At 55.0% G+C, this 12,025-nt stretch overlaps 1 pseudogene; it reads left to right on the top strand.

The window, feature by feature from the left end:
* The first annotated feature begins 625 nt into the window (after positions 1 to 625).
* LOC141372116 (acrosin-like) lies at positions 626 to 9,807 on the top strand (annotated as a pseudogene).
* Positions 9,808 to 12,025: the final 2,218 nt, after the last annotated feature.

The raw sequence follows: 12,025 nt of genomic DNA, 5'->3' as shown, positions 1-12,025 counted from the left end.
TTCCTGAGAGCGCCATCACAAAGGCCATCCACCCTGGAGGGGAGGGGATTCCACAGGGATGTGTGACCAGGATTCAGGGGTGCCAGGGGCCACTGTGGGGACTGTCCAGCACACGGGCACAGACGAGGCCCTGAGACCTGAGCCTAACCCTAATGGGAACCTCTGGAGGTCTGTTTTGTGAGAGGACAAGTCAGAATCAGGTCATTCCTACCTTCCCACGAGTGCTGGGACACAAGCAGGAGGAGGTGGCTTTGCCTGGACCCCAAAGCAGACCCAAGCCCCTCTGAGCTGTATTCCATGCCAAGGCCAGTTCCTGGCTCATTCTTGCATTTTCAAGTATGCACCAGCCTCCTGTAAAGGCAGGTATGGAACATGTATAGAGGTCCTAACCCCAATGGTGTAACTAGTAGTAGAATCCAGAATACACAGATGTGCACATGGGGAGGCTGGGGAGGTCCTGAGAGGCACAGGATCTGTCCAGGGTCACAGCTCTGGGCACGCACAGGAACCAGGTCTGAACCCAGCTGTGTGCCATCACAGCAGAGACACCAGCTGTTCCCAGGCCTCCCGGGGCCCGTGGATGGGCTCTGTGTGTGTCACTGTGTGGATGGGTCATGGGGGGAGGATGAGCATTGAGCAGCCGGATGAGGGGGCACTCGTGGGGCTCTTGTGTGAGGAGGAATTTGGGTAAGTGGAACCCAGGCAGTGTTGACTTCAATTCCCTGACAACAGAGCCCAACAGAATTTGGAGCCCTGATAACCAGGCACCCACATTCCACAGACAGCCCCCTGCCCAGCTCATTTCGTTGGAGATCTTCAAACCAAGATGTTCGCATGTTTCTTTCCAAGGTCCGGTGGCTGAAGGCGGAAGAAATCGCGCCCTGCAGACGCTGTCCCCCGCTGGGGATTTCATGTCAGGGCTCCCCATCGCCTCTGGCCATTTGGCTGGAAGGACAGAAAGGTGACACCATGAGGCCCAGAGACGGCCACCCACCCCACTCGCTCTGATGACCTGTGTAGCCCCAGGTGCCCTCCCTGTGTGTGTGTCTATGTGTGTGTGTGTGTTTCTGTGTGTGTGCGTGTGTGTGTCTGTGTGTGAGTGTGTGGGTACACGTGTGTGGACGGCGTGTTTGTCTGTGTGTGTGTGCGTGTGTGTGTGTATGTGTGTGTAAAGAGTGGTCATGCAGGGTGAGGCCACCCCGAGCAGAAGTAGGCTGATGAGGGGTCAGATAACCAGGGGGCAGGTCATGTTCAAGGTCAACGCTGGCTGTGTGGGATGGGGTGTGCGGGTGTTGCCCCTTCTGCCAGAGTTTTATCCTGATAGCCATGCAGGGATGGGTCACTGCATCCCTGATGCAGGACTGTGCACGCACAGGGCTGTGTTGATTTGGGAGCAGCAGGGGGACTCGGCAGGAGGACAGTTCCTATGGCCGGGCAGGGCTGTGATGTCACGGGGTCGGCTACCGGTCCCTCTTTTTGCAGAAGGCCACGGAGGACATGGAGAGGAGGCTGGTGGTCACGCCCTACATCTCCTCAACAGAGGGGCTGACCACATAGGGTTCCCCAGAAGCAGATGCTGTGGATTGTAGGGGAACACCTCCTACACCACCCAGACCACTGTCCGGTAGCACACTGTCTCAGGTGGTTGTCCACCGGACAGTGGTCCAGGAGCCGGAACACACGGAGGCCGAGGCTGAGGGTGAGAAGGCTGGGGCTGGGTGTTTGTGGTGTGTGGGGACGGGTCGGTACTGGCCCCACAGGGAGGAGCCCCCAGAGGCTGGTGTGGGGCCAGGAGCAACGACTGGGCACAGAGCACAGCGGTGGACTGCAGTTGGGGAGAAGTCCCCGTGAGGGTTCCATCCCGGCTATGGCTTCTCTGGGAGGCCCTGGGCTGGGCTCTGTCTCTGCAAAGACCCACAGAGAGGAGGCATGTGGGTGAGCTTTTCTCCTCTCACAGCTGCTCCACCACCTGAGGAGCTAGAGCCGGATCTGGAGGGAGGGCTTATGCTTGCAGTGACTTCAAAAGGAGACCAGGAGCTTGCAGGTGACTCGGCACCTGACCAAGGAGAGCTTGGCGCTGTCCAGGAAGAACTGGCACCTGCTCCTGCGCTAGGCCCTGCCCCTGCCCCTGCTATAGATCCCGCCACTCCCCATTCCCACACCCCAGCACCTGCCCCTGTCAGGACCCAGATCCTGACCCTGCTCCTGCCCCTTCACTTACCCCTGCCTCTGCCCTGCCTAGCCCCTGCCCCTGCCTGTGCTCTTGTTCCTACAGCTGCCCTGTTCCTGCTCCTGTCCCTGCCAGAGACACTGTCCCTGACCCACATCCTACCCTTGTTCCTGCCCCTGTCCGTACTCCTGCCAGAGCTGCTGCCCCTTCCCCTGCCCCTGCCAGGGGTCCCGTTCCTGCCCCTGCCCCTGTTCCTGCTCCTGACCCTGCCAGAGCCATTGTCCCTGACCCAGATCCTACCGTTGCTTCTGTCCCTGTCCATACTCCTGCCAGAGCTGCTGCCCCTTCCCCTGTCCCTGCCAGTGGTCCCGTTCCTGCCCCTGACCCAGATCCTGTCCCTGCTCCTGCCCTTGATCCTGCATCTGCCACTACTGCTGACCCTGTCCCTCCCCTTGCCCCTGCCACTGCCCCTGCTCTTAGCTCTGTCCCTGCCCCTGTCCCTGCCCCGATCCTGAGCCCTTGCCCTACTCCTGCTCCTGCAAGGCTCCCACAACCACATCCACAGCCCATAGCCCTGCAGGGAGAGCTACTTATACAATTACCCTTAGTTCCATCGCCGGAAACCGAGAACCTGCCCGATTGTTTCATCCCCTCCCACTGTGTTCTTTCTCTCTGGTACATATTAACTGGTATTTTATCCTTCCTTGTTCTGTATACTGTGTATTATTTGTTTTAAATGAAATTACTTGTTTTCAATTGAACACGTCCTGAGCATTAAATACATGCCCAACGCTGTGCCACCACACCCCAGAACATTGCCGCAGAATATCTCATTCCCCAAAGGAGTCCCTGAAACAGAAGCCCTCTCTGCCCTTTTCTCCCCCAGCCCAGAACCTGGCAACACCTAAGATTCAATCTATCTCTGTTCCTTTACTGATTCCTGATGTTTCTGTAATTGGAATCACACAAGAGGGGCCTTTGTGTCTGCCCCCCTATTTTCAAAGGGGACTCCTTTTCTTCTGTGTTTATTTGTCATAAAATTTCCCTTATTTGATATTGAAATCCCTGATGGATTACACATCAGATATAATCAAACAGGCCACTTTAGGAATTATGGGTGCAATCTCAGGGCAGAGACCCGTGGACCTGCTGGGACACCACAGCCTGACCCCAGACAGGACAGTGCTGGTTCCTCCTGAGACCCACACAGGAAACCAGGGAAATGCAGAAAGCTGGAAGACACACCACAAAGGGCAAAAGCATTGCTCACAACCCAAGGTGAGAGAAAGGTTTCACCTGACTCTCGTCCAAACCACGCTCCCAGTCACTGGGTTCCACAGGGATGGAGACCAAACACAAGCAAGTCCAAGGCGGAAGACTAGGCACGAAGAGAATATGTGTCAGAGATGTTGGAGGTCCTGGGGAAGCACTCCAGCTAAGGAAACTCTTTGGAGGCAACGCTGGTCACCCTCAGAATGGCAGGTGTCGGGTCTGGGGACCAGCAGCCCTGGGGAGAACGTGAGGAAGTAGAGGTCCCCTGGAGAGAAGGGTGACAGGCATCCCTGTCTGGGAGAACAGGGAGCACCACCCATCCCAGGCCACAGGGGCACCCATCCTCAGTCTCGGACTCAGCCCCATAAACTATGGCTCGATTTTTCACACATGTATTGTCAGGAGTGTTCATCACAGCGGTGCTGGAGCGAGCAGGAAATGGAACAACACTAATGCCCAAGGAGATGGGTGGGATTCACGGTCCCAGTTCTCATGATAGAATGCCCTACAGATACAGTCCTGGTCTCATCAAGGGCACAGGATCTGGGAAGCCCCTGCTAAGACCCACCCCTCTTGCCACTCTGCCCCTGGGAACATTGAGAATTGTTTGAGGAGGAGAGGGAGAAGATCCAGGATGACAGCGGGTCCAAGGAGAAGGAAGGTCAGCACTGGGAGGACAGATGGACGTGCCCTGAGCCACCATCCAGGGCCCGGGCAGTGATGCCCTCGGACCTCACCCCAAATAAGGAATCCTGATTTATGGACCCAGCTTCTGTGGATTTACTCCCTCCCTCATTCATTCTATCGCTCATTCATTCCCCACCTCCAACCCTCCCTCCCCTTCCCTCCCTCCCTCCAACCCTCCCTCCTTCCTCCCTCATTCAGCAGATGATCTGGGGTGCCGGCTGTGTACTGAGCACTGCGGCTTCATCAGTGAGCACCCCCCAACCCACATGGTCATGTCCACTGTGGGAGGTGACGGGGGCAGTCCTCAGAGTTAACAGTGGTGATGAGGACCAGGAATCAGCTCCTGGAAACAGAGGCCAGTTGCACAACCCAAAGAATGGAAGACCCATGCTTAGCACTTCCTCTAGAAAAATCTATTCCTAAAAAGTGATGAAAAGTAAGTATATCCTAGACTTCATGAAATGTAAGTTCTACTGGCAGGTACCTACTGATTCCTAGAATCAACAAAGAGTAAATCATCCAGTATCGACTGGATTGTTGTGACCCAACTTTCGGACCAAATGACAGCGTTTCAGCCAACATCTCCAAGGCCTCTGAGTTTCCCCAAGGGTCTCTGCGATTTTCTGATCCTTCCATCAACCTCCTTGGGAAGCTCTGTCCTGTCATTTTCCTTGTCTCCTGCCTCTTCTGGGACCTTTCCAAGACCTACCGCCAGGGCCACCCCCTCCAGGACTCCCTGTGTTCCCTGGCCTGATATCCACATCCCACGCTGGGTCCTGTGAGCCCGGTGATTTTGCAAGGACTGTGTGCTCCTCCTGGGGTCACTAGCCATCTCCCTTGCAGTGGTCTGCCTCTTCCTGTGCTGCGTCTCCTCTGAGCAGTCTGTGATGCCAGAATGTGCCCATGTCACGGGCACGGAAGTGAGAGTCCAGGAGGTCCAGACGACCTGCTCTCAGTCCCAGCGTGTGGATCCTGGGTCAAGGATGGTCCGCGAACAGAGGAAGACTTGGGCCAAGGGAGACTGAGGGAGGGTGTGGCACAGTGAGCCTGCAGGAGGAGAGGGAGCACTGTGGGGACCTGGTGCTCAGGTCTGCTGGGAGACCACATCTCACCCACAGCAGCTCTGTCCCAAGGGCTGGTGGTTGTCAGGGTAGCCATACTCTGGGGTGCAGGGTGAGAGTGACTGACAGGAGAGGAGGTGCACCTGATGCAAGAGAGAAACCTCAGGCACAGAGGAGTGGGCAGGTGTTCCCTCAACAGCTAGAGGAACTCGGGGTAGCCACCCTCCCAGGATGCAGAATGGCAATGGATGGCAGGAGAGGAGGCACCTGGTGCAGGAGAGAGCTCTCAGGCAGAGAGGAGGGGGCAGGCTCTCCCCCAGCAGCAGATGAACTGGGGCAGGCTGAGGGGGCCTCCGTGGACAGAGGGGCCTGCAGCTGGGGTCTCCACACTAAACCCCTCCTCAGGCTCAGCACAAGCTTGTCTGGATGGCCTTGCCCCCCAAATACAAAGTCTGGCCCCGGACCCTCCTCAAGCCCCGACTCCCAATCCTTTGACCTCAGCTCAAGTGACAAGAAATGGCCAATAGTTGAGGTGGGGTTGAGTGCACAGGGACATTTGCTTTTCTGGCCCATGCTGTAACATGGTTGTTACATGTTACATGTCACATGTCATGCTGTCCCTGGCTGCAGCCCTGGCTGGAGTCAGAGGGGTGGGAAGGAGGCTGGGGTGGAGGGGCCCACCAACAGGATTCCAATGTGCAGGGGGCCATTACCATAATGAGTGACCCCGTGGGCATTCAGGGATTTCAGCCCATTTTAGACATGAGCAGTGACCACAGGACTCGGCCCCTGCCCCATCCTTCACCCTCTACAAGGCCCTGCATTCTCTCCCAGCTCAGTCCTTGTCCACAGCCAGTTCTCCCTCTGGCCCGAGGAAATCCAGCTACTCTAGGGGCTGTGAAATCTTTACAAGCTGGAGCTGAACCAGCCCAATGGGGCCTGGTTCCTACTCCTGCAGCTCCACAGTGAGGAAAGGTGAGAACAGGCATGAGTGGCGAGAGGACAGAGTGGACTCTTCCTAGGGTCCATGGCTGCCTGGTCAGCACAGACCCTGCTGTGTGCTGGCCTCTAGGCGCCCAGACTCCTGCTCCAGAGCAGGCTCCGTGAGGGAGACTAGAATGTGGCTCCTGCTAGCTCACATGGTGTCACTCTGTCCTGTATCTACAGCCTGTCCCACCAGCTGGACTCCCCTCCTAGGTGGCCAGCTCACCTTCATGGTCAAGAATAGGCCATCATGATGCTCAGGGGCAAGTGTGTGGCGGGGCAGGCAGGGGAAGGCTCGCTCTGGGCTCAGGGAGTCTCTGACTGGGCTAGCGTGGGCTCTGGATGGCTGGCCTTCCAGATTCTCTTCTGACCAGCACTGGGATAGGGTAAGGGTTAGGGATAGGGTGAGGGTGAGCGTTAGGGCTAGGGCTAGGGTTAGGGTGAGGTTTAGTGTTATGGTTAGGTTTAGGGTTTAGGATTAGGTTTAGGGTTAGGATTAGGGTTAGGTTTAGGAGATGATGGTTCCTGATACTCCAGTAAAGATATATAAGACCTGCTGGACATTGAGTTGAAGGGCATGTCATCTCCCGAATGTTATGTGAGCTGAGAAAGTGTGACATTCAGTTAGAAAGTTAGTAGGAGAATAAAGCTCATTTAACAATCTGAAACCTCATAACACTCAGGAAGAAACTATGAGGTGTCCTGACACGCCGGCAGGCAAGGGACAACCTCTTGATGCTCAGATTGTCTGGTGGAGAACTTACACTCAGGGAAAGGAGGGAACACTGCCTTTCATGCAGGTGGAGGTGTGACCTCCTCACACTCTTACAGTAGGGTGAAACTTCTTCAAATGCAGGTATGTGAGGTGAGCATTTGTCATCCTCCCGTCGGTGAGATGTCGTCTCTTGACAATCAGAAAAAATGAAACCTCAGGATATTCAGGTGATTGTGGTGAGAATTCCTGACCCTCAGGTTTAGGAGACACCTCTTCCTGCATGTAGGTCCCAGAGAGGAGACCTGGAGACACTCAGGTAGGAAACACCAGACCCTGTGATACTCAGCAGTGAATAGAAAGGTGGGCTTTGTAGTCCTAAATTAGAGAAATTCAAAGTGGCTCTTTGAAAAGTGTGCTGATAATATGTACTTGGAAGAGGGAAAGACAATTTGCCCTACACAGTGTTAAGGATCGATTAATCTGGTGAGCCCAACACCCTGTGACCATTGACATGCTGCATCATCTTGACAGAGAGGGACAGAACTGCCCTTCAACCCAGGATTTGGAACAGGACCTGTGGTTGCAACTTGCATGAGTGGCATACCCTGACACTGCACAAAACTGGATCCTCAGATGACACGGAACATTTGAAGGGTAACTGCGAATGAAGATCCTGGCGTTGGGACAGAGGGAGGGGGCTGAACTGAGCCCCCATCACCCGAGGGGTGCAGAGGAGCCTGTAGAGAAAGCTGGGATCTTGTTTCAGCCTGAACCATTTAAGCAAAAGGGCTCCTGTCTGGCGGGACTATAGGGGTGGGGGGAGGGTGGATGTAGCCATGCTGATTGGTCAGGAGGCCACAGAGCTTTGCGAAGTCACTGGGCTTCCAGGCCTGGCTGGCCAGGTATAAGATAGAGATGCTGCGAACTGCCATTCTGCTGGATTTGGCAGTGTGTGTCGTTGCTAAAAATAACACCACGTGTGAATAAGAGTCAGGGACACCTCCGGGGAGTGGAAAGAGTGTCTTCTGAATAGCAAGCCCCACCCAGACTCCCTCTGTCCAGGGCTAGGAAGGAGGCCAAGCTTGGGCCTTAGTAGTCCCCTGGGTCTCACGGGTGTAACCCACATCCCCAACTCAGACCGTCCTTGCTCCCAGCTTCATCAGCTGAAAGACCCCAGGGCTGATCCCTGGGTTCCTATGCCTCCCGTAGCCCAGACGCTGGGGTCCTTACCTCACCTAGAGACTGACCACACTGCCTCTTGCACATCAAGTACCAAATTTTAGAAACCCCTTTCTTCCCACAGATAGTGAGGTGCCCCACCTGTGGCTGACCCCAAAGACCCCAGGTATTGTCATGGCATTCTTCTAGGGTCCCACCTCCACCTTGGACTCTGACAACCCCCAAGGTACCCCCAAACTCTTGTGGCCTCTCCAAGTTCCCAGAAATTCAACACCTGGACCCCCGCTGCTCCCCATACCTGGCATCAATGCACCTGGCTTTGCTACTCTCCCTCCTCCTGCCACCATCCAACCCCACACTGCAGCCCCAAGAGGCCTGTGGCTGTTTTCTGAGTCTCCCGCCCAAAATTGTCTCTAAAGACTTCCAGCCATTACACCTCTCTCTCTCCAGCTCTAACCTCCCCTTCTGTCTCGGGATCTCCCATAATTCTAGGGCCCTTAACATCGGTCCTGCTTCCTATGTCGCCTTTGGGCTAAACCCACAAGACCCCAGAACACATACTCCTCACAACTAGGTCCTGAAGCCTGTAGATTCCTGCTCCCCTCCCGCCCTGACAGCGCCTCTCCTCAGCAGCTGCCCCTTGGACCCTCCACACTCCTGGTGCCCCACTTTGCCCAGCCCTCTAACCCTGATTCCACCATCGGCCAGGTGCGAGGACAGGCTGTGCCTCTTCTTGGTTTGAACTGTGCCCCTGGTCTCTCCCCAGAGCCCCCTTTTGGTTACGGTTCAGGCAGAAACCACCGGGAAGTGCCGTATCGTCGGAGGGCAGGATGCAACAATCGGGGACTGTCCCTGGTTGGTCAGCCTCCAGGTATTCATGTCCCATAATATCCAAAGGTACCATGTGTGCGGAGGCCCCTTGCTGAATACCCTTTGGCTGCCTAATGATGCCCACTGCTTAGTCTCCAAAAATTACGTGCAGGAGTGCGTGGAGAGAGGTCTTCAGAAAGGCTCCTCCAAGAAAGGGATATTCTCCAGGGCCCTCTGTGCGCAGTCTCCCTGGGGCTCTGGGCCTTGTCGCAAGCAGACCATGAGTGGGTTGGCCCAGGCCCTTGCTGAGGGAGGGCTCTGAGGATCATGGTCACCAGAGGTTTCTGTCGAGCCCGTCCATTCTGAGGATGACCTTGCTTGCCTCTGTGCCCACAGAAAAGTATATGACTGGAGACTGATTTTTGGAGCAAGGGAAATTATGTATGGGAACGATAAGCCAGCAAAGCGGCCTCAACAGGAGAGATATGTCGAGAAAATCAACATTCATGAGAAATACATCCGCAGTTTAGAGCACAATGACATCCCTCTCATGAAGATCACCCCTCCCGTTCTCTGTGGACAATTCTTCGGAAGGGGCTGCCTGCCCCAATTTAGGGCGGGCCCACCTGGAGTTCCCAAGGCCTGCTGGGTGGCTGGCTGGGGATTTGTGAAAGAGAAAGTTGAGTATGTGAGGGGCTCTGACAGGGGTAGGGACACTGCTAGTCATTCCCTCAGTGGTCTCTGAAGTGCAGGGGCCATATATGGTGCCTATTGGTGATGTCCACCAGATGTCAGAACTGTCCCCCTTCAGAGCAGGAGAAAGTGGCAGCCGAGTCCCCTATCCACAACCTCACCACTGATGATACGTGTGGTCGCAGGGTGGAAGGGTGCATGCAGCCCCAGGAGAACCTCAGCAATTTTCGAATGAGGTATGAGCTGTGGCTCTATCTGGGGCCTGGGTCCCCAGTTGCTACCTTCTGGAAATGGGGGATTGTCCCTGAAATGGAACTTGGGGAAGAGCTCAAGATGGGGTTTTGTTGTTGCGGGCTAACTCCTCTCTTCTCTGGACAACCATTTCCCCATCTGTGAGTGGAAGGGACATGTCACATGGTCTCTGAGCTCTGAGACCGCAGAGCCCAGCCCTCTAGACCTCAGTGAACCCCTGCTCCTCACACTCGGTGGTCACAATGCGAGAATCCACCCTCCCCATCCGAGTGACTTCGTTTTCTCTGGAGAGAGGGGACAAGGGTCTTGGCAGGCCAGCAGGGGGCAGCAAGGGTTTGACGAGTAAGTTAGGCCTTTCAGCTTTCCACAGGTGACCACATGGCCTTTTTACCCAGTCACATTGGGGATGAGAAGAGAGAATGGAAGCTCTTCTGTCCCTTGATAATGGAAAACTGAGGGCTCCTAATTCAAGACACTTCAGTCATCTGGGGTTCAAAACTCAGAATTTTCTGGTGACAAAACCCTGGTAGTTTCAGTATGCATCCTGTACCTATTCTTCCCTCTCTCAAGGCTGCCCCCCTTCTCTGATTGGGTTGCTTCTCCTCCTGGGCACCCCTGTTTCCCTGGCCTCTGTTGGCCCTTCCTTCCCTGACCTGGGGTATCAACCTCTGTCTGGCTATTGATATACATAGCTCTGCTGAGACCTCTAGAGCATTTTTCTTGTCCTACACCCCTAGCCTACCCTGCTCTGCCCACCCACCCAAACATGTGCGCAGTGTCCCAGGTTTCTTGCAGTTCCTGTGGGGGCTGATTTCAGGGTTCCCATCTTCACTCCCACCCCGACCACCACCTTTGCTGTCCTATCTCTCAAAAGAATTATAGGCCCCCAGCTTCACCCTGGACATCACACAAGGCCTCTTTTTTTCTAGAATCCTCCTCAAATTAGTGGGATTTCTACCATCTTCTGGTGAATCTATGCCCCACTGGTATGGCCAAGTCTTAAAGAAATCCCCAGCCTCCAAATTTCTGTGATATTCTTGCATACCTTCCTTTTCTTACCTCCTCCATGAGCACATATGCTTCTGGGGTAATCCTCCTTTTCTATTGAATTTCAAGTTTTTGTCGACTTTTTAGCATTTAAAGCCAAGGTGTTGGGATTGAGAAAGGCCTGTTCTCTCCCAGGTCACCTGGCTCTTCCATAGATCTAAAAGGTCACCATAAACGACCAGGATTGTTGTCATGGTCATTTCAATGTCACCCCTTCCTTGGGGACAGTGCAAGTACAAAACAAATCCTGCTTGGGTGGTATGCAAAGTTGACATGAAGGGCCTGGAGACGAAGTCCAAGCCACACAAACATACAGTCTGAATGCTGTGTGCCTTCCTCCATCCACTTTGCTCCAATTGGTTCTGGCTTCCCACTTGGCCTACACTGCCATGTTCCAAGTATGACGCTTCCCCAACCCACGGCCTCAACTCATACCTCGGGAAGCTCATCACAGCGCTGGCACATCAGGCGTGTCTTGGCCCTTAGGCAAAAGACAAACCCTAGGATGGCTTCTGAGTGGTCTCTCCCCAGAGCCTGGCCCCAAAACCCAAGGATTCGGGAGGCCGGAGCACTATCAAGAGACTCAGGCTGCAACCCAGAAGCAAACCCCGCCACTGGGACTCTGGAAAGCATTCAGAGCAGAACTCTGAACGCCCATTCCAGCAAAACTACATTTTCTGCGCCCCCTCGCGGCAAACCCGGAGCCTGACACTCAACCTGACCCCCAACCTCAAGACATACATCCCATCCCAAGCTCGACACAGTTCCCGCAGACCAGGGGTGCCGTGCACCTGGGCCCTAACCCTAACCCTCACTTGGCTTCGGGGAGCTCTCTCCCTACGTCCCTGGCTCCAGGCCCCAGGGATTGGGGCCACCTGAGCAATACCAGAGGACTCAGCCTGACACCACAAAGCAAAATGCGCCATTTGTCACTTCCGAAAGCACTGGGAGGAGAACCTTACGTGCCGTGCGCCTTGGCCCTAACCCCAAGCCTAGATTGGCTCCGGAGTGCTTTGTTCCCGGAGGTCTCGCCCCAGAGCCCCAAAGGCAAGGGACACCTGAGCAATACCAGAGTACTAAGCTTGCCACCCCGTGAGAAATCCCACCGTTTGGAAGTCAGGAAAGGATTCACAGCAGGAGAACGCTGCATTCCCA

The sequence above is a fragment of the Callorhinus ursinus genome, unplaced genomic scaffold (genome assembly GCF_003265705.2).
Source record: "Callorhinus ursinus isolate GAN/ISIS: 27379988/994484 unplaced genomic scaffold, GSC_fseal_2.0 scaffold1149, whole genome shotgun sequence".
Taxonomy (NCBI): Eukaryota; Metazoa; Chordata; class Mammalia; order Carnivora; family Otariidae; genus Callorhinus; species Callorhinus ursinus.
The sequence above is the reverse complement of the archived record's forward strand: the minus strand, read 5'-3'. Positions and strand labels throughout refer to the sequence as shown.